Genomic DNA, 21,866 nt, shown 5'->3' with positions numbered 1-21,866 from the left:
TTCTTTCTTTCTTTCTTTCTTTCTTTCTTTCTTTCTTTCTTTCTTTCCTTCCTTCCTTCCTTCCTTCCTTCCTTTCTTAATTAATTAATTAAGTAGGCTCTGTGCCCAATGTGTGACTTGAACTCATGACCCTGAGATCAAGAATTGCATGCTTGGGTTGCCTAGGTGGCTCAGTCGGTTACCGGGGTCCTGGGATGGAGTCCCACATCTGGCTCCTTGCTCAGTGGGGAGCCTGCTTCTCCCTCTGCCTGATGCTCCCCCTGCTTGTGCACTGTCTCTCTCTCTGACAAATAAATAAATAAAATCTTAAAAAAAAAAAAAAAGAATTGTATGTTCTACTGACTGAGCCAGCCAGGTGCCCCAGTAGTTGCAATTTGAGAATGCAGTGTTGGTGTTGCAGATTTGAATGAGGGTGGGTTTAGAGATCTTTACCTTCTGTGTAGTTTTAATCAAATCTTTGTGGTATACACTCATAAATATTTTAATAGTTTTTCCTATGCTGCTCTCATTCTCTCTTGCACTGAATAATTTCTGGTCTGGAACAGTATTTTGAAAATTTGAATAACATGTGAATCCCATCCAAAGGAAGAAATTTATTGAAGCCTTTTAATATAATAGATAAAATTTTAAAATTTTTACGTTGCATTATTATGTAGTTACTAGTAAACCCTGTATGCTTCTAGGTCTTATGCAACTATAAAGAGAAAATAAATACATAACATAAATAGTACTTTAATATTATTTTGACACTATTTTGAATAAAGTTTGAAAAACTAAATTGATTACAGTATAAATGCTGACATTCTACAGATTCTTTTGTGTTTGTCATATTTTAAAGATACCGTGATAACTCATCTTCTCTACTTTTCTCCTTTGGGCTGCTGTTGAAACCTTTTTTGTTCACACACTGGCTTTCATTTTGCTTTCATTAAAACAGGGTTTCAAGCACATTGGAGCATATCTGTAGGTGTTAAATAATTATTTTCCAGTTGAATTCAGGAACTGAAGAAGAACATCCTATTTGATTATCCTTGGGTATTTAATATTTTTCTCAGCTATACATTTCACTCAGAGTAGAAATAAGAATTATAGTAAATGTTATTCTCCTGGAGGGCATTGCTATAGGAAACACTGAATGAACTGATTTAAAGGGTCTATTTATGCATGAACTTGGGTTTAGCACTGTCACCTCTCCATTAGATTCCAGTTAATACAGGTTAGCTTCTGGTTTGCCTCTGGAAAATGTTTAGTTCTCTGCTAATGACTGTAGAAGGCTTTTTGGATACAAAGTTCTTTCTCAGATTGTCTTTTACTTTGCTTTCTAAAAGTTGGAGGGAAATGTTTAAAATTAGATGGGACTGAGTGTCAGTTCCTGAAATAAGACATATTACAGTGTTTTCATAGGGAGAACTTGGTGTACCTCTTTATTTGAATCTTTTATAACTTAAAATGTAGTGTTTTGGGTTTGTAGCATATCAGAATATGTTGACCTTTGAAGTCATGGCTACATCACTACTTGATTTTGAGCAAGTTTCAGTTTCTTTTTTTTTTTTTTTTAAACAGTCTTAGGTCTTTTATTTTCTTTACATTTATCATGGCATGAATTCATAGGGAATGGGTTCCAGCAGTTCGGGTTCCTTTTCATTGGTTCTCACAAAGTGCGCTTCTCTGGGTGGGGCAGGCTGGCGCTTTCAGTTGAACCCAAGTACCTTTCTCTTTGGCTTCCTTCTTTTTCTGATCATTTTCCTTCACATGCTTCAGGAAGCTATCTCGGCTCTTTTGAGTGTTTAATATGCTCAATGCGTACATTAATTCTCTTGGCAAGAATCTTGCCCTTAACTTGTTTGTTTATAACAATGCCAACAGCATGCTGAGTAACATTGTAGACTCTTCCAGTTTTGCCATGGTAACATTTGTGGGGCATTCCTTTTTGAACAGTGCCCATTCCCTTGATGTCCACAATATCACCTTTCTTATAGATTTGCATGTATGTGGCCAAAGGAACAACTCCCATGTTTTCTAAAAGGCCTAGAGAACATATAGCGGGTACCTCTCCTCTTTCCCTTTGTGTTGGTCATTTTGGCGAATTACTGGAAGATGGCGGTTCCAGCCGAAAGGAAGCGCAAGTTTCAGTTTCTGAGCTTTTATCTTCTTTTCCGCACAGTGGTTACAGACTGCAATACAAAAACATTGAAGGTTATAGGTTTGTGGTGATAGGAGGACCATAGTGGGATAGGCACACAGAGACCGGGGAGAAAGGAAGGAAGGAGCAGCTGGTACAAAGGACCCAAGATGCAAATGATCTGAGGAACAGATACAAAACATTCCTTCTAGCTCAGGTGCTGGTATGTTTAGGGAAGAGATTTGTTTTCTTTTTCCAGTGGGCTACTGTTTGTTAGCTTGTAAGACCATCTTGCCTAGGGAATAGAATCCTGCTTTGAGGCTGACAAGGAAGAAGAAAGAGTTAGACCCTTGAGTCACAAATTCCAAGTTTGTGAATTACGATTAGTTATTTGTACTAATAGTCTGTTTCTATAAGATTGGCAGTAGGAAAGAGAGGAATGGGCTTATTACTAGAAATTTGGGGGAAAAGTTTTGTATCATTTGTAGTTCTTACTATATTTGGCTTTGCTGTTTGGTATGTATAGTTTTTCCACCTATTAACCCAGCAGTGAAATCTGATCTTAGGTATCAGGTTCTTCTTTGTGGTTTGGTTTGTTGATAATTGAAGTGCCTAAAGGTTCTGGGTATGAATTCTGCATACTTTATAATTAATTTAAAACCAGGGAAGTTAGGATTTTCTGTTGAAGTAGTTAATGACACATTGTGGCTTTAAAATTAATGTATGTATAGCTATTACACCAGAATAACCAAAACATGATAATAGGACATAGTTTATGTTTTTAGTGCCCTTAAAGATGAAAGTATTTTTAAATTTCTTGGTGTCCTTTTCTTTCTAGTTTGGGTGTGTAAGAGTCTGTTTATCAGAAATATTTTAGCACTGAAGTTGGTTTGGCATTTTTTTTAGATCTTTGTAAACATGACCCTAGACAGCTGTGTTTAATATAGTAAAGAATCATGGGGAGACTTTACAGTGTTTCTTGTTGGGACTTAGTGTATGTGTATTTTAGTATTTAAAGGATGTGGTTTGGGGCTTTGAAAATGAGAGGGAGGTTGCCTAACTCATAGCTGAATGCCTGCTTAATCTAGATTGTTCTGTCCTAGAGGTTATTAGCAACATGAAAGTTGTTTTTACTCTAGTGAAACTGACAGTATTGTTAGAAACCTTTTGTGGAAGTTACGCACATTGCTGGTGAGTAGGATTTTCTTTAAAATCTGACATTGCATAGGAATGTTTTAGGTAACTAGGGTGCTGGAAAAAAGCTGCTACTCAAGCCAAACTACTTTTTGCTTTGCAGAAAAGTGACCATGACCTGGAGGGTATCCTCTGTGTCTCCACCTCATCCACCTTCCATCTCTGAGCTCGCAGTGCACTAGGTCAGGAAATGGTGGGTGGAGTTGCTTAATTGCATCAACTTCCTGGGCTCCCCAAGTATTGATTATTCATATGTTCCATTTAAAAGATTGTTGCTTATTGGCTGGTTTCTTTTAAATCCTTAGGTTTGACATTGATTCAGTCTGATGAACGCTTGCCAAGTACAAGGCACTGTGCTGCATGCTCTGTGAGAGCTACAGAAAGGAGTGTGATTACTCATACCTTTCAGTTTATAGTATAGTAGGGGAGAGGAAGACAAGATAGACAATGGTTAAGTGTCCCAAGGGAGGCATATAAGTAGCCATTCCGTAACATTGATGGGTGAGGGTGGGGCAGTGGATGAGACCTGGGCAGGGAGGGGCCCAGCGGGGTGAGCAGTTTCAGTAGTTCTAGTGGGTAAAGAATGAAAAAGATGGTGGAAAAAAGGACAAATGGCCACTGTGAAGGTGAAGGAAAAATACAAGGAAGAACTAAGGCAGGAGCTGTTAATTAGAAACCCTGAGATTTCCCAAAATTCTGTGCAGAATTGTTTGTGTGCTCTGGCCTTTTTTCTTGGGCAGAGAACTTTGACTTTTTCTCAGATTCTGAAGTGTCCAGAATCAAAAAAGATGGGGAACCACTGCTAAGTTATCAACCTTTGATAACAGAAGATATTGAGGCTTTGTAGAGAAATTAAGTCATGGGGTAGTACAGTTTTTTCTTGGGGGAAGTAGGATTTGGAGGACCGAGTTTATGAAATTGTCTCTGGAGCAGGGCAGGGATTGCCTTGTCAAACTGGGTGTCCCACCCAGCAAGTTTGGTGGATCCATTATTAGATTGCATGACAGTGAAGGGTAGGTGTTTTGAGTCAAAGGAGTTTCCTAGGCATTATTTCCCCCTTTATTTGGAGGCCAGATTGATGGAGATGTGGGCTACCAGGATGCTGTTGTAGAACAGTTCCCAGGGCTTACTTTTCATGTAAATTGTTCTGTGCTTGATCCCATGGGGGGAATGTATAAAATACCACACAGGGACCCTGCCCTAAAGGAGTTGATGGTATGCAATGCTTTCCTTTTGGCTTTTTGTTCAGCTTGGATTTATGTATGTTCAGTTAATCTTTTAGTCTTTGATCATTTCCTGGGCAAAAGAAACATTTCTATTAAAATGAGCTCAAAATGACTTTGGTCTGTGACTTAATTTTCCTTTTAAAGAATGGAGAACCACTGGGATTTGAGGATTTAGGAAATACCGTCATAAATATACTATACTCGTAATTAGGAAGCTCTGTACAGCTAATTTGGTGACTTTGGGCAAATCATTTGACTCTTCTTACTGTTAATTTTTATATCACACAGCTTTAAAATGTTATAAGGCACATTTTATTTTTTTACTTTTATTTTTTAAAGATTTTATTCATTTGAGAGAGAGAAAGCACAAACAGGGGGAGAGGCAGAGGGAGAGGGAGAAGCAGACTCCTGGATGAGTTGGGGGCCTAACATGGGGCTTGATCCCAGGACCTGGAGATCATTACCTGAGTGGAAGGCAGATACTTAACCATCTGAGCCACCCAGGCGCCCCTATAAAGCACATTTTAAAAAATGATTCATCCCCTAATACTCTAAGATGAATTGCTTGTATAACTGATTATTTAAAAATATTCATTATATGGGCGCTTGGGTGGCTCAGTCGGTTAAGCGGCTGCCTTCGGCTCAGGTCATGATCCCAGAGTCCTGGGATCGAGTCCCGCATCGGGCTCCCTGCTCTGCGGGGAGCCTGCTTCTCCCTCTCCCTCTGCCTGCTTGTGTTCTCTCTCTCTCTCTGTCTGTCAAATAAATAAATGAAATCTTTAAGGAAAAAAAAATTCATTATACTTTAATTGATCAGTTTCCACATTTGTGAAATGGGAATAGATAATAATAATAATAATCATAATTGTATGTATCTCATAGAGTTGTCCTGAAGATGAAATTAATGCACATACATGTTTAGTAAATATCAGTGGCTACATTATTAATAATATTAATATTTTAATACTATCATTTTCCCCTTCCCCATGGGTGAATGTAATGGGGTGTACTGTTATAAAAGAATTTATAATGAGATATAAAATTTCCTATGCATTTATCGAAATGTTTAAATTATATTTAAAGTTATGGAAGCTAAGTGCATTTCTACATAAGGCTGATTTGGGTATTAGACTGCTCCTTTAGGTTACAGAATGAGAATGAGGGAATTGAAAGCTGTGTCTGTTTAAATAAGAAATGGATGGGGCGCCTGGGTGGCTCAGTCGTTAAGTGTCTGCCTTCAGCTCAGGTCATGATCCCGTGGTCCTGGGATTGAGCTCCTCATAGACTCCCTGCTCTGCGGGAAGCCTGCTTCTCCCTCTCCCACTCCCCCTGCTTGTGTTCCTTCTCTCTCTGTGTCTCTCTCTGTCAAATAAATAAATAAAATCTTTAAAAAAAGAAGAAATGGATTGATTGGTCTTTTTTAGGGGGGATTGATTGGTCTTGATCATTGTTGTCTTTCAGTCCTTTTTAATTTGACTCTTTGCTTTTTTTTTTTTTAATCTTTTTTGTTGCTTTCTGATTTATTTCCTGTTCAGTTTTCAGTAACTGGTGTGGAGTAGAATTTATATTGGCCCGTGTCTGAACCAGGAAGGAGTGATACATCAGATAACGTGGGGCTTAGTGGAGAGGGACTTAAAATGAGTCCTGTGGAGCTGTTTCACCCAGGAACCACTGAAGGAACTCCACAGTTTCCTCCAAATCGGACTCTATGCAGCTTCACCCTGTTTGTGCATAATGAACATTTCTAGGCTCATTCATCCATATTTTTCCAAATGCTTCCAATTATTTATCCTTTTTAAAAACCAGTAATTATGGGAAAACTCAGTTATGTACAAAAATACAGAAATAGTAGAGTCATAAACCTGCACTTAGCTATACCCAACTTCTACAATTATCATCTCATGACCAGTCTTGTTTGGTCTATACTCACAGCCATTTCTTCTCTCCCATATTGTTTTGAAGGAAATCTCAACTATCCTATCACTTTATCTAAAAAGATTTTAAGATGTATATCTAAGAGATGAAGACTTAAAAAAACATACATACACACATATTAATTTTTATAATATGTCTGTTTGGCTCAGCATCCAAGTATTTAGTTGGTTTCTTAAGTTTCTTTAGCAGGTTTGTTTTGTTTTGTTTTGTGGTTTTTTTGTTTTTGTAGGCTCCACACCCAATACAGAGCTTGAACTCATGACCCCGAGATCAAGAGTTGCATGTTCTACTGACTGAGTTAGCCAGGTGCCCCTTGTTAACTTCTTTTAATGCATAGAGTTCCCCCACCCCCCAAAATCTTTCAGTCTTTCTAACTCGGAATTTGCCTGAATAAACCAGCCTTATTTTGTTCTGTTTTCCTGTAGTCTAGGTTTTACTGTTTTGTATCCCTCAGATTTTTAACATATTTGTGTCTCCTGTGTTTCCTATAAATTGGTAGCTGACTCTAAGGGACCAGATTAGAATTTTTTTTTTTTTTAATGTCTTTTTTTCCTCCATCAGGAGCATGTGCTGTGTCCCGGGTTTGTGATGTTAACAGCTACTGATAATCAATGCCTAGATCCATTAATTCAGTAAAAGTTGGAAAATGGTAACATATGTTTCTGTCATTCCTTCCATTTATTTTGAATCAAAACCTATGAGGAAATAAAATTTTAATTTAAGGCATTAATGGCTTTAAGTGTATTTATTTTGATTTAGTATTTTTCCTGACTTTGTAGCAGTGGTTAAAATACAGTACATGATTTGGTGTTGAGATATGCAATATACTATATTGGGTGTCTGACTACCGCAGAATGACTTCAGACCCATGTGTTTCATCTAGTTAGGAAGTTGTCTTACATTGCTCACTGGTAGTTTTTCCCAGCTAGAGATAATTATGAGGGATAAATATGCATTCTAGTTAGTGTGTACTTTCCTACTGTCTAATACTATAAATGGCTGTTTTAAAGTCTTACCTGCTTGTGTAAGTTTTTCTTTTCAATGAGCTTAAGTGCTTAATTTTCTAAAAATCATTTCTAGGCTTGGTTTGGAATCAGGAGCAATAAAGTCTAAAATATGTCTGGTTAGTACAGTGAACTTTGGTATTACTCATTAAAGATCTTGGTTTTTGAATTGTGCAGTTTTCTTTTATATAATTGTAGATCAGTTTTCTCATTTCATAACGGTTACATTTTACATTTGAGTGTTATCAAAGGGTCTAGGGTCCACTTGGTGTCTTTGAGGACCTTTCAAATAGTGCTCTATTAATATTTATAATATGACAATATTTTTGTTTCTGGGAAGAATTTGTTTAGAAAAAAACCAGTCACTTCATTGGTATTTCATTTAAAGCAAGCATCTAAAGCTCCTGGACTAGAAAGTAGTTGAAGGCCTAGTAGTTTTGCCAGGTCAATGAAGCTCATAAGAATATCTGGCGAGGTTAATAGAAGAGGTTTTCTTCAATAAATCAGAAAGTGACCGGATAATTAACTTCTTCCCCTCATACATTTTACTGCCTTTCTTCTTCTTTTTTTTTTTTTTTTTTAGATTTTATTTATTTATTTGACAGAGGGAGACACAGCGAGAGAGGGAACACCAGCAGGGGGATGGGGAGAGGGAGAAGCAGGCTCTCCGCAGAGCAGGGAGCCCGATGTGGGACTTGATCCCAGGACCCTGGGATCATGACCTGAGCCGAAGGCAGTCGCTTAACCAACTGAGCCACCCAGGCGCCCTGCCTTTCTTCTTTATTCTCTTCAGATCTTGCTCAAGCTCAGTGCTCTTGAGGTGAGCTGACTTATCTCTTACTACCCAGAGCTAAGAAGTTGTTGAATTTATTCTTCAGATACATCTACAGTGGAATAAACTTGATTTTAACTTTTCCTTGGGGGATTTTGTGAGCTCACTTTACAGATGAACTTGGGCTTTTGATCAAGTAAATGGACATAGAAGGGAAACTAAAGTAATAGACCAGGAAATAAAATTTAAGTTTTTCAGCAGTTTGCCAGCTGGAACTTCAGCAAGTTATTTTTTGGGTATCTCTTTAGAAAATAATGGTACAATAAATCTCTTTAATGGATAGCAGTTTTGTTTTCTGGGGCTCCATCTTGCCACTAATACCATGTTGAATCCAACACAAAGCTATAGTGATCCCGTTGAGGTGCTTGTACAGTAGAGATGGATGTTAAATTCTCACCCCATTTTCCAGATTCAGGCCGTCTCCTCTAGATACAGCATCCATTCAAATTCAACAAACAATTTTTGAGGCTCCAGAGGCAACAGTGGTAAATCAGGCAGACAGGGGTCCCTGTCCTTGGGAGTTTACATCTTAGTAAAATAATTAAATAAAATTATTTCCCCAGGTGGAATAGTTAATTCTACATAAGTTTCTCTTTTGCTCAATTGTCTGAACATATCCAAAGCTGCTGTCTGAGGGAAGTCAGAGTACCTTTGCCCAGAGATAGTAGAAGACAAGACAGGTTTTGAAATTTCACAACATGAAGTTATCTTTGACTTTGAGTTTGGGATGTAGAAAATAATGGATCTTCTTTCAATAAACAAGAAACTTGCTAGTGATTGCTACCTATTGTTATTTTCTTTTTTAAGATTTTGTGCTGAGTTGCAATAGGTTTTTTAAATTAAATTTTCTGAAGTAATGTTTCTTTCTTCTCCCTTCTGCCTACCTGTAGTGTTGGCTAATAGGATTAAAATTTATTTTAATATTATTTGCTTGATCATTAGTTATTTTCAGTCCTTTGGTAAGTAGTTAAATAAAAACATGGTTACTGTCTATCCTGTATTTTTCAAGATAATCTCAGTTTCAAGTATTTTGGTCCATTTTTGGATAGACTTAGTTTATTTGAGAGAGAGAAAAAAGAGGGTGAGAGAGAAAGCACAAGCAGGGGGAGTGGCAGGCAGAGGGAGAGGGAGAAGCAGACTCCCCACGGAGCAGAGAGCCCGACAGGGGGCTCAATCCCAGGACCCTAAGATCAGGACCTGAGCCAAAGGCAGATGCTTAACCAGCTGAGCCACCTAGGCGCCCCAGACTTAGTTTTTAATTTAAATAATAAATGGTCTTTTAGGTCAGTGCTCTTTACCTTGAGTCCGTGGACCCTGCTGAGCTTTAGGGAGGTGGTTTGTGAATCTCCTGAAACAGCAATCATGCCAGACTTTGTGGATATGTGCCCTTTCCTCTGGGAGGATCCATTTGCTTTCATCAGAATTTTAAAGGGCTTATAGTGCCTGCAAAAAAGAGTAATAACCACTGTATTTTGTACAAATGAGATTAATAGGAGTGGTAACATTTTTTCCCTTCCAGACATATATTGCAGAAAGATGATTGTCCGGGTGTTAATTTTTGGAGCAGTGAGTTCTTGAATGATTTGAAGTGTTCTCTTAAAAAACTTGGATTGTATGGAGATCTGATCAGTATAGTTTGTTATTTTTCTTTTATGTAATCTTAAAATATCAAGCCTTAACCCCTGAGTTTCTTATATTTACCCCATTGTTACAGGCTGAATTGCAAGGTGCTCTGCACCTTTTCACATGTTGAAGTGCTAATCCCCAGTACCTAGGAATGTGACTGAATTTGGGGAGAGGGCTTTTATTATTTATTAATTAATTTATGGTTTTTTTTTTAAAATCTTATTTGAGAGAGAAAAAAAAGCATGAGCAGGGGGAGGGGCAGAAGGAGAAGCAGGCTCCCCACCAAGCAGGGAACCCTGATGCAATGCAGGGTTTGATCCCAGGACCCTGGGATCATGTCCTGAGCTGAATGAAGGCAGAAGCTTAACTGACTGAGCCACCCAGGTACTCCAGGAGAGAGGGTTTTTAAAGAGGTGATTTAAGGGGGCACCTAGGTGGCTCAGTCGGTTAAATGTCTGATTCTTGATCTCAGCTCAGGTCTTGATCTCGGGGTTGTGAGTTCAGGTGCATGTGGAGCTGCGTGTGGAGCCTACTTTTTTTTTAAATGATTAAGTTAAAAGAAGGTAGACAGGTTGGGCCCTAATCTAATCTAACTGGTGTCTTTAGAAGAAAGGAATTTTGAACACAAGAGAAAGACACGAAAGGCACGTGTACCCAGAGGAAAGACTGAGGACACAGTGAAAAAGGCAGCCAGCCATCTACAAGCCGAGGAGAAAGGCGTTGGGGAAAAAGAACCCAAAACACACTGTCACCTTGATCTTGGACTTTTAGCCTCCAGAACTATGAAAAGTAACTTTTCTGTTGTTTAAGCCATGCAGCCTGTGGTATTTTGTATCACAGCTCAAGCAAACTGACACACTCATGATGAGGTAGTAGTTGAGTGTCAATAAAAAGTATAGCAAGGTTACTTTTTCCTCTTTGCCCCAATGCATTTTTAGGGCAATGATGAAGTGTTGTGTATAGCTTCACATAATCTAGTACTGGAAAGAGATGGTAGTATCTATGAAATACAAATATAGTAGATATTAATATTCCTATTCATATTGGCCTTATTCTTGATCATTTTATAGTTTCCCATTTGCCTATGGTTATATTTTAATGTCATCTCTTCTATTCTCTACCATTTTTCATTCTTTGGAACTAATTTTTTTTTCTTAAGATTTTATTTATTTATTTGACAGAGACACAGCAAGACAGGGAATACAGCAGGGGGAGTGGGAGAGGGAGAAGCAGGTCTCCCACTGAGCAGGGAGCCTGATGGCCGGGCTTGATCCCAGGATCACAACCTGAGCCAAAGGCAGACGCTTAACGACTGAGCCACCCAGGTGCCCTTGGAACTAATTTTTATAAATAAGTCTATTATAAATCAGTACCAGAGTAGAGTCTGTGTGTATTCTCCTGTGTGTTTTCTATACAGTCATTCCAACCCAGCCTTATTCTCTGATAATATCATCTGGACTCAGGCCTCTGTTCCAGACTATCATATTTGCATTCACTTTTTGAAGTTTCTCTTGGCCAAAAATGAAATTTGAGTGCTCATAGTGATGCCTGCCTTTATTCTGCAAATTTTTAAATTTGCAAATTAATGAAAAGGATCCATGTATGTTTCTCAAGTTTACCAGGAGGTCAGGAATTCTGTCAGTTTTTTCATGCTGAAGCCCCAAGGTATAGTCTAACATTTAAAGGGAAGTTAAATATTTTAATAAACGAATAGATTTTAAGTAGGTTATCAGATTCAGACATCCAAAACCGAACCCATAACCCAAATTCTTTCTCCTCTCACAGACTTCTCAGTCTCCATTTATGACATTGAGGATAAGCTTGCTGATGGAATACCCCATCCATGTGTTCCTCATTTGCTCTCCCTCCTCGTTTCATAATGTGGTGGGTAAGAGCATAGCCTTTGACTCCTGACTGTGAACATCCAGACTCCTTGATGTGCTTGCTGTGGCAAGTTTCTTAACCTCCCTCTGCTTTAGTTTTTTCATCTACAATTAGAGATGATAAGAGTATGCACTTCTTAGATTTTTAGGGGGATTGTGAGCTTTGAACAGTGGTACATAGTAAACATTTTAGAGCTGTTAGAGCTATTCTAGAAGTGAAAACATTATTCTCATCTCACTTATTTGTATCTTTTATCTCTAGGTCTACATTGCTTTCTTCCTTTCACTTTAAACAACAAAACTTTTGCCCACAAAATTGGCATGATTTTCTTGGTAGTGGCAATGTAAATTAGCTCTACCCTTTGGAGAGTGGTTGGGCAAGGTATACCCAAGTCATAAAAATACTCACACTCTGACTTAGGAATTCCACTTCTGGGAATCTTCTGTGCGTAAGAGTGCATCCATGAAGTTTACATTATAACCTCCAGGGTTGGACGGAATAGTTTATTAAATTCTGGCACTTACACATTTACAGTTGATGGGTTTCAAGACCATGTAATAACATGGAAAATACTTGTGATGAAAAGTACAACATTTTATGTATAATATGATTACAGGCATGTTAAGTAAATACATACCAGGAATTTCAGAGGATAGGACTTATAAGAGCTCTTTTAACCCTCGACTTGTCAGATTCTGGATTTATGTAAAGCTGGTCCTGAAGGCCCAAAGTGTACCCTGTAATTGAGAGTTCTGTGTACCTTGTTTGTAATCCATCATCTTTCCTCTTTGGCTTTAGCAATTCTAGGCTTAGTCAAATTCTGCAGAATTGGATGGCCATGAGGATATAAAGATGAAGACAGACCCTCTAGTGTACTCAAGGAATAGTTTTATATGAGATTTAAGACAAGTATATAAACCCCAGTATGTGATTTTTGTCCAATAATAAGACCGTTTGGGCTCCTTGGTGCCTGATGATTTGTGCATGTGTGTTTGGGGGGGGGGGGTGTAGTATAGTGTAGATTTCTCACATTTACTCCTTGGGAATACTCATTTTTAACACCAGGATTTAACTTGGCTTTGGTGAGGTCAAAAAACAGGCCCTAGAACAGCAACTTTTTCAGTTTTCTTTTGACCATAAGCCTCATTTCTTTGCAAGTGGTAATTCTTAACAAAGTGTACTTTGAACAGCCAGTGCATAGACTGCTACTTCATTGTTGGGTCAATGGATCCTAGGGGAATGTGCTAGAAAGAAGAGTAATTACTAAACAGCTGGGCCCAGGACTGTGGCTTGGGCTTTATTTCTTTGGTAAATGCCCTAGGTCCTGTTTCTGAAGTAATTCCCCTGCCCCTCCCCTCCCGATCCATGACTGCTGACAGAAGTCTTCACTTGCCAGATCTTTTGTCTGCATTGTTACCGCAAACAGTTTTGCTTGATGAATTAATACTTGTTACCCTGAATTTTTACTTTTTTGCCCCTTCTTTTCTATCCTGAGGGATAAGCCATCTTTTTTTAAAGATTTTATTTATTTATTTGACAGAGAGATAGCGAGAGCAGGAATACAAGCAGGGGGAGAGGGAGAAGCAGGCTTTCCGCAAGCAGGGAACCCGATGTGGGACTCGATCCCAGGACCCTGGGATCATGACCGGAGCTGAAGGCAGACGCTTAACGACTGAGCCACCCAGGCGCCTGGGATAAGCCATTTTTTAATTCATTACCCATAATGGGCTAGCGTGTCCCCAGCTGGCTGTTACGGTACTTTGCTCAAGATCAAGGCCCAACACAGGGTCTATGTCTGTTGGCCGACTTGTGGCGTGGTGTTGCATATACCCCCAAATTTTGTGCTGTCCTCTTTGATTTTTCATATCAAATGTTATTTGGCACCTAATGGATTTTTGAACTGTGTTTGTGGCTGGCCTTAGAATCTTTAACATTTATTTCCTAGGAGAAATGACATCTTTATGTCCAAGTTATATTTGGTCAAAGCATGTTAAAGCTCTGATCAGTTCTTTGAAAGTACTACATTACTTTCAAAGAAATTATTACCTTAAAAATGTGTTAAAATTTATATAAAATGTATATATGGAAGAATGACTGGTTTCAAAGTAAAATAAAAGCATCAGGTCACTCAAGGAATAAAATTTTGCTATGTGGGAGGGTAGAGATTTTCTTTTCCTTTGTTTTCTTTAAGAAATATGAGAATAGGAAAAATAAGGGTTTTAACAGGAACGCTAAATATCTGAAAATCTGTGGAGGTGAAATTTTCTTGGTAATGCTCAATGTACTTTTCAGTATATATTAATGATTTTGGGGGGACTAAACTTTTTATTGGGTTTCATTGGATTTTGATGTTCATTCTAGTGGGAGCTACCAAATTGTAGATTTCTCATCGGTTCAGGTAACAATGAATTGTGATATTCCAGAATTAGGTGTTTGGCATTATGTCAGAGGAACAATAGGAAATAACTTTGTAAACTGTTGACTGGATTAATGTAAACATGGTAAGTTTAACAAAAACATAATACTTCCAGTTTGTCTCTATCCGCAACAGTTGCTTAATAAATCCGAATAGCCTCAGCAAGTGTTCTTTTCTCTAGCTTCCTCTCCCTCTTTCTCCTGACTCCAAGAAAAGGGGGAGAGGAGGATCCGTGTAAACTGATCACTAATTCAGTATTTTGCAATATTGTAAAACTGTTAGATGTTGCTTCTATTGTGATCACAATAGAAGAGCAAAGTGGTGGCTACCCTTCCCAACTTGTTAATACTCCATCCAGGACCCTGAGATCATGACCTGAGCTGAAGGCAGCCACTTAACTGACTGAGCCACCCAGGCACCCCCTTGGGAAGTTAGCTTTGTTTGGTCTTTAATCATGATACATATCCTATATTAGACAACCATGAAGCATGTATGTTCTGTATTTCCCACTCCTTCTCACTGAGTGCTTCAGCCCCTCCCCAGGGACATCACTGGAGCCCACACCAAGCAGGGGTGGGGAGACCTGGCAAGAGGTCCTGTTCCCTCGTGACCCCAGGTGATGACTGCGTCCAGGGTTGATCGAGGACTCCTGATGACCGCAACAACATTGTGGAATGGACAAAGGTCCATCATCCTTAGAGCTGTGGCTTAGGCATTTTATTTTTTGTTCATTTGATTTTTTTTTTTTTTTTTTTTTTTGAGTGCAGTATCAGAGTTTAGAGGGATTTTTGTTTTCTTGATTAACATGATTTTCCAGGTTGTTGCATGCAGGACATAGTGGCAACCTCAGCCTTAAACTTTGTTTCTGCTCCTACCCCGGAGCCCCAGACAGCATGGGGAGGGTCTGGCTACCCCCTGCCCAGCCACCCTATCATAAAGATTTTATTTTATTTATTTGAGAGAGAGAGAGATAAACAGCATGAGAGGGGAGAGGGTCAGAGGGAGAAGCAGACTTCCCACTGAGCTGGAAGCCCAATGTGGGACTCGATCCCAGGACTCCGGGATCATGATCTGAGCCGAAGGTAGTCGCTTAACCAACTGAGCCACCCAGGCACCCCCAGCCACCCTATTGTAAGGAAACTCCATCAGAAATTCAACTGACTTCCAAGGGTGGGGGGAATTATTGTGAATTCTAAGAATGATGAAAGCTGTGAGCAGTGAGTTCTGGAAAACTATGCATGTGCTTCCAAAGGCTAATCTCTGTATTACTCAGTATCTTTTAACAGACAGTAAAGAATTTTTCCATTAAATTGTGCATTATTAACCATCCAGTCCTCCTGAGGCAAAGGTCAAAGGTCCCACAAAATGGCTTTAGAGAATGTTCTTTGAAAAAAAGGAGTGAACTCCCTCCCTCCAGAATGTTAGCCCCCCCTCCCCGCACCCCCAATATTTTGGAGCTTGGAGCTCAGTTTGAGAATCACTGTCTTTTCCGGCTTAGTTCAGGTTTTTGTTGTTGTTGTTGTTAAGGCACTCAGTGGGAGTTGGATGCATTCTGTCAGCGTTTAGAGGCTTATGAACGGAAGTCCTTTCTTTTGTCTCCACCTGTATTCCCATCCTCCTGGTCTTGGCACTTTTTCTACTTTAACAGCCATGGAAGTAATTTCTACATGCTTTTAGATTATATGGCTTCTTATGTGATATGGTATGTCTGCTTTAGTTCATCACAGTTCTGTGTAGAGGTTTTATGTGTCACTGAAGAAAAACTGACCCAATTTGAAAGATAAAAAGCTCTTTGAATAGATGCTGTCAGGATTATTTAATTTTATTTGTGTCATAATTGGACCTAGGTTTTTTATATTTTTTGTTTGTTTTGTAGCAAGGAAAATCGATCCAGGAGACTCTTAACCTCATTCTACACTATCTAGCTGTGGGGCTTCAAAAGTCATTCTAAGAGCTTTATTGCTTCATTTGCAAAAACAAAGATTTCATTATGTATACATGCAGTATTCTGCTGGAGTTGCTAATCATAAAAAGAAATTGGTTTTAAGATGTTCTCTGAAGCTTTTTTTTTTTTTTAAGACTATTCATTTGAGAGAGAGAGTAGGAGCAGGGGGAGAAGCAGAGGGAGAGGAGAAGCAGACTCCCTGCTGAGCAGGGAGCCAGATGTGGGGCTGGATCCTGGGCTCGATCCTAGGGCTCTGTCCTAGGACCTGGAGATCATGACCTGAGTCAAAGGCAGATGCTTAACTGTCTGAGCCACCCAGGTGCCCCTCTCTGGAAGCTTTTACATTTTTAAAGAAACTGAATTTATTTACTGTATACTTTTATCCCCTCTAAAGGTATCATGGGAATGATCTTCAAGGACTAGTCTGTTTTAATTCCTCTGGCCTTTTTAAGTAGGCTCCACGCGTAATGTGGGGCTTGAACTCACGACCCTGAGATCAAGAGTTGTATGCTCTACCGACTGAGTCAGCCAGGCGCCCCTCCTCTGGCCTTTTGTAAAGGAAGAGTGGCTCTTAGTATTCTTTTTTTTTTTTTTTTTTTAAGATTTTATTTGAGAGGGAGAGAGAGAATGTGGGTGCATGGAGAGAGGGGCAGAGGGGGAGGGAGAAGGAAAGGGAGAGAATCTCAAGCAGACTCTGCTGAGCATGGAGCGTGACATGGGGCTCAATCTCACAACCCTGAGATCATGACTTGAACCAAACGCTTAATGGACTGAGCCACCCAGGCATTCCCCTTACTATTCTAATAAAAGTGGACTCTTTTTTGGAGTGCATTCCTGTACCTTTAATGAAGCAGAAAGAAACAGGAAATAACTTATCTTCTAACCTGTTTTGATAGGCAAGGCTATCCACTAAGAGTGACAAGTTAGAAAACAGGCATCTGCTTTTGATTTTTAGGCTTCCTGTTAGCACTAAGCCTATTATTAGCACTAGGAGAAATCTCATCCTTTCTCCTATTCTGACCCCGTGTTGCCATTGTCATTGATCAGGTTTATCCCTCCATAGACCAAAATTAGTATGATTCTTTCAACTTTGGGATTTATCCGAGCACTTTTTTTTTCTAAGCCAAGTTAAATTCTCTTCCATGGCTCCATTTTGGGATTGTATACTTTGTTTAAAGGTGAGAGTTCTACCCAGCTTTTTAAAGCTGAAAACAGGGGCGCCTGGGTGGCTCAGTCGTTAAGCGTCTGCCTTGGCTCAGGTCATGGTCCCAGGGTCCTGGGATCGAGCCCTGCATCGGGCTCCCTGCTCGGTGGGAAGCCTGCTTCTCCCTCTCCCTCTCCCGCTGCTTGTGTTCCCTCTCTCGCTGTGTCTCTGTCAAATAAATAAATAAATAATTTTTTTAAAAAAGCTGAAAACAGAAGTTAAGGAGTCTAAAAGGCATAGTGGAATTATTTGAAAACAATTTTGGCCTTCAGTGGAGGAAAGTTGTTCAAGTTTTAATTGATTCATTGTTATATCTCACCTTATTCCTGGAAAGGATTAAGGTGACAGGTACATACAAAGACTTTCTCCTTCACAGCCATGCTTTGTGAATGGGTTGCTAAGGTTCACTTTATCACCTTCCAGTCACTCCTTCATCATTACTTCTGGCTCTGCCCTGCTCACCCGTTGTAGTTCTTATAGTGGGGTCACCATGGATCTCCTTCAATTTTCCTTGGCCAGACCTGTGTCAGTCTGCCTACTAGATACCTGTCAGGCAACACTTTTTAAAATCAAACTTACCTCTCTTCCCCTGCTCCAAATCTGTTTAGCCACCTTTTTCACTATCTCACTAAAAGGTACCCCTCCTAATCCAGTTGCTGAAGCCATAAGCTGAGGACCCATCCTTGACACCTCTCCCTCAACCTCCACTTAAAATCAGCAACTAAAGTTCCTGTCTGTTGTTGCTTATTAATACATTTACTTATTGTCTCTCTGCTCACAGCACCTTAGCCAGACTGTTTCTCACTTACCTCAGTTTCCTAAAAGCATCATTTACTTTTGAACCTCTTAGGACTTTGTGTATCTTCCTTTAGGGCTTAGTTTAGAAAATCAGGGATTCTCTAACTTATGTCTATACCCTCAAGACTAAGCTTGGTGCTGGTGGTTCCCTCTCGTCCCTTCCTACACCCCTTCCTTCCGTGTGTTGTCCTCCCCCACCTCCTTGCATGGGCTCTCCCAGCACCCATATTCTCTTTATAAACACACATCACATTCTATTGTAATTGCTTATTGACTTTTCTGTCTCCTTAAGGGCAGCGACTATGTCTTACTCATGATTGCACCAGTAATATCCAGCCCAGAGTGTTCAGTAAATTTCTGACAATAAATAGATAGTAGGAAATGAGTGGTAGTTAGTATGAAAACAGTGTTGAAGCTGTTGTGTTAGTTTTATGGTTCTGGTTGCTTTAAAATTTGCATCACTTTTAAGTGCTATGATTGGCCTTCATCTACTACTGGGTCCTATAGGTAGTGGTTCTGTGCATAAGCTCCCGAAGTGTGAAGTAGAGTAGAGTAGGGCAAAGCAGGAATGAAGCTGATAGGTTGTCTGGGTGGGCTCCACTTTGCATGCCATTGATAAAGAGGTTAGGCTTTCTTAAGGGTAACGATCATGTAGCAGAGATAAGATGGCTGCTTAAACTAGGGCACTGGAGCCAGAAATGAAGAAGAGGGAGCATTTTAGTGACCTAGTGATTGGATATGAGCCAGGGAGGAGGAATCTTTAAGTGACCCAGCTTTCTGGCTTGATTGGCTAGTTCTGCTTGATGCTTTCATTAACTAGGTGTGTTGATTCTTGAGATTCTGACATCCAGCTATGTCTGTGAGGCAGGCAATAGGATATGAAGTTTGGGAGAACACACCACTGGAGAGTCATCAGTATATGGTTGTTAGAACTACAAGACAGCACTTACCTATGTAGCCTGAGTAATAATGGTCTAGAAAAAGAAGAAACTGAGGAACATGGACGTTTAAGGCTGGGGAAGAAGAGAAGATAGCTGGGAAAAAGCAGTGTCAAACTGAGGAGTTGGGAGTTAAAGAGGAAATTTGGCCATAAAGGGGCCATTGACTTTTTCTGTGCTTTAAAGAGAAAAAAACAAGTAAGAAAATGGGTCTTTAACCAGCTGTTAGAGTAGATGCTTGGGTCTGGACCACCTGCAGGGCTTTCTGTTGGGCAGCTCCACCTCACCCCTCAGCCCAAATCCAGAACCCCACTGGCATTCTTAGAGCAGATCTAACACATGACCTTAAATCCCATCCAACTTAAATCTAAAGGTTAAAAACAGCAGAAATTCTGGATCCAATCCCAGAAATTCTGATTCACTGGGCCCAGGGATCTTAATTTTTTACAAGGATATTTCTGATTGTCTAAGGAACATTCATGTGTAGGTAGGTGCTAGAGCCCATCATTTTATTTAATTGCAAGAAAGCAGGACTTTATTATGGTGCACTTTAAAGTACAATTGTGATGAAGAGATTGGCAACCATGGAAACCTGGCTGGAGCTTTCCACAGTGCCTGTCTGTGTTTATGGGGGTGTGGTGGTGTAATCTGTTAGAGATGTAAAGTTGCTATCTTACAGGTTTTGTGGCAGATGCCCCTGGTGCCCTGCATCATATCCTCGTGGTCTACCACTGATTTCAACCCAAACTCAGTTTTCCAGTTTCTCACTTAGCACTCTAAGTCTTGCCAACACTTTTCTGTTTTCTGCCTCAGGACCTTCAAGCCCAGCAAAGGAAGGAGGGAGGTTGATATCCTGGCCAACCTTTAATTAAGTAGGGGACAGGAGCCCATGCCTAATCATTGTGCTTCCTTCAGGGGTCCCACAGACTCGTCCCCTACCCTCCAGCAATCACCCTGTTTGCATCAAATGACCTCACTGGCTTTTCTCCTTCCCAGTTGTACCTTCCCTCACTTCTGTTCCCTAGGATCATCTCTTATTTTAATCCTGCTAAAACCCTGTCCACTACCAATGTGTCAGTTGAGCTGACTTCACAGGTTAATAAATGCAAACAAAAGCCTTCCATAATTACATTAGTTTCTTCTTAATGCCCCTGCCTATCAATAATAGCACCTAAAATAATGTGTGGGGGAAGAAGGCGAAGAGAACATATTGTGTAATGCAGAATGGCACACACATTGCTGAAGTTTAAATTTATTCATAGACATTCTGTAATGAGATCATTATGTGAGAACTTATTGAATTTTTCATTTCTTTGATTTCACTTCAAGGATGGTTGAAGGGAATATGAAAAACCAGAAAATCGTTGACACAGAGAGCGCTAGATGTGTCTCTTTTTATTCATTCATCTATTTTATTCCTATATATTCATCTTATTCTTGAAGAAGTCTCGGTGGGTCTTTTTGTAAGACTATATAAATGATAGAAAACTATTAAAAATGATATAGTGCAGGAAAGGGGGGAACATCGCAGATTTAGGATAGAAATTACCAAAGATCATCAACAAACCAATCTGATCTATTTCAGGGATATCTTTGAAAAGATACTTTGTCTTAAATGCAAGATTTCTCGTCACCTAGCTAGAAAATATTCATATTCCTGTTTCTTCTTTTAGCTAAGCCCAGACTCAAGGAAGTAAGAGTTGAAAGGTGAACAAACTTGTCCTGGATGATCACTTTCATCCTTGACAATTAAAATTAATATTTGAAAGCAATTATCGTAGAGCCTGACACGTTGCAGGCAATCACTAAATGCTGTAAGGTGAATGATAAAGGAATATGCTGAGTTGCCGAATATGTATGTCCTAGACTGGTGTCCCCATGAGTGAGAGTAGGGAAATGTTTCTATTACTTGCTAGACTTGTGGGGGCTCTTGCCACCAACCTCTGATTGCAGTTGTTTATTTTTGTCTGTAGGTTTATTTTGTAGGAGACCAGGCATCCCTACAAAACACTTTTCTCAGTGCACAGTGTTCTGCTAACAATGGCTATTTTACTGTAAAAATTGATTAGATCATTAGATAATTTAGTATTCCAACTCCTCAGTCAACATTTCAAGTCAGACCCAGAGAGGAAGTGACTTGTCCAAGTTAAACTCACCAACTCTAGCTAATTAATGATACAGCAAGGACTAAAACACACATGTAAATGTGTGCAATCGCATGTAATCATCTTTCTGATTTCTAAGATGGCTCCCATCTCCTCCAGCCTTGGTCAGGGAACAAAACAGGGCATTGTTTTTCTGAACTAGTGCCAAATGGTTTTGAGACTTAAGGATTATGGAACAGTTCTGTATTTGATTTAAGGTATTTGGAGGAAATTTGACAGTTAAGAGCTTAAACAATTAGATGATTTAGAAAATCAAGACTAGAGACCCCTAGCTGGGTGGCTCAGCTGGTTAAACGTCCGACTCTGGATTTCAGCTCAGGTCATGATCTCAGGGTCATGAGATCGAATCCTGTGTCAGGCTCCCCACTCAGCGTGAGTCTGCTTGAAATTCTCCCCCCTGCCCTTCCCCCTGCTTACGCATGTGCGCGTGATCTCTTGCTCTCTCAAATAAATATATAAAATCTTAAAAAAAAATCAAGACTAGTAGATGGGCACAGTATATAAGCAAACAGGTGAAAAAGTATAAACATCTAAAATATTCAACAGTAAGAGAATAGCACAGAAAGCAGTACGACGT

At 39.6% G+C, this 21,866-nt stretch overlaps 1 protein-coding gene across 4 annotated transcripts in view; it reads left to right on the top strand.

Moving 5' to 3' along the window:
* The window catches only part of FBXO34 (F-box protein 34), an 87,280-nt gene that overhangs the window by 61,730 nt on the left and 3,684 nt on the right, over positions 1–21,866 (top strand). The window contains exon 1 of one of the 4 annotated variants that reach the window (XM_034992481.1): positions 8,203–8,301. The exons of the other annotated variants lie outside the window; for them this stretch is intronic. The gene's annotated coding sequence lies outside the window, so the exon portion shown is untranslated. Of the gene's footprint in view, positions 1–8,202; positions 8,302–21,866 lie in introns of those variants that run through there. 4 annotated transcript variants of the gene reach the window in all.

This window comes from Mirounga leonina, unplaced genomic scaffold, assembly GCF_011800145.1.
Source record: "Mirounga leonina isolate KUSES-001 unplaced genomic scaffold, KU_Mleo_1.0 Mir_82, whole genome shotgun sequence".
NCBI classification, from domain to species: Eukaryota; Metazoa; Chordata; class Mammalia; order Carnivora; family Phocidae; genus Mirounga; species Mirounga leonina.
The sequence above is the reverse complement of the archived record's forward strand: the minus strand, read 5'-3'. Positions and strand labels throughout refer to the sequence as shown.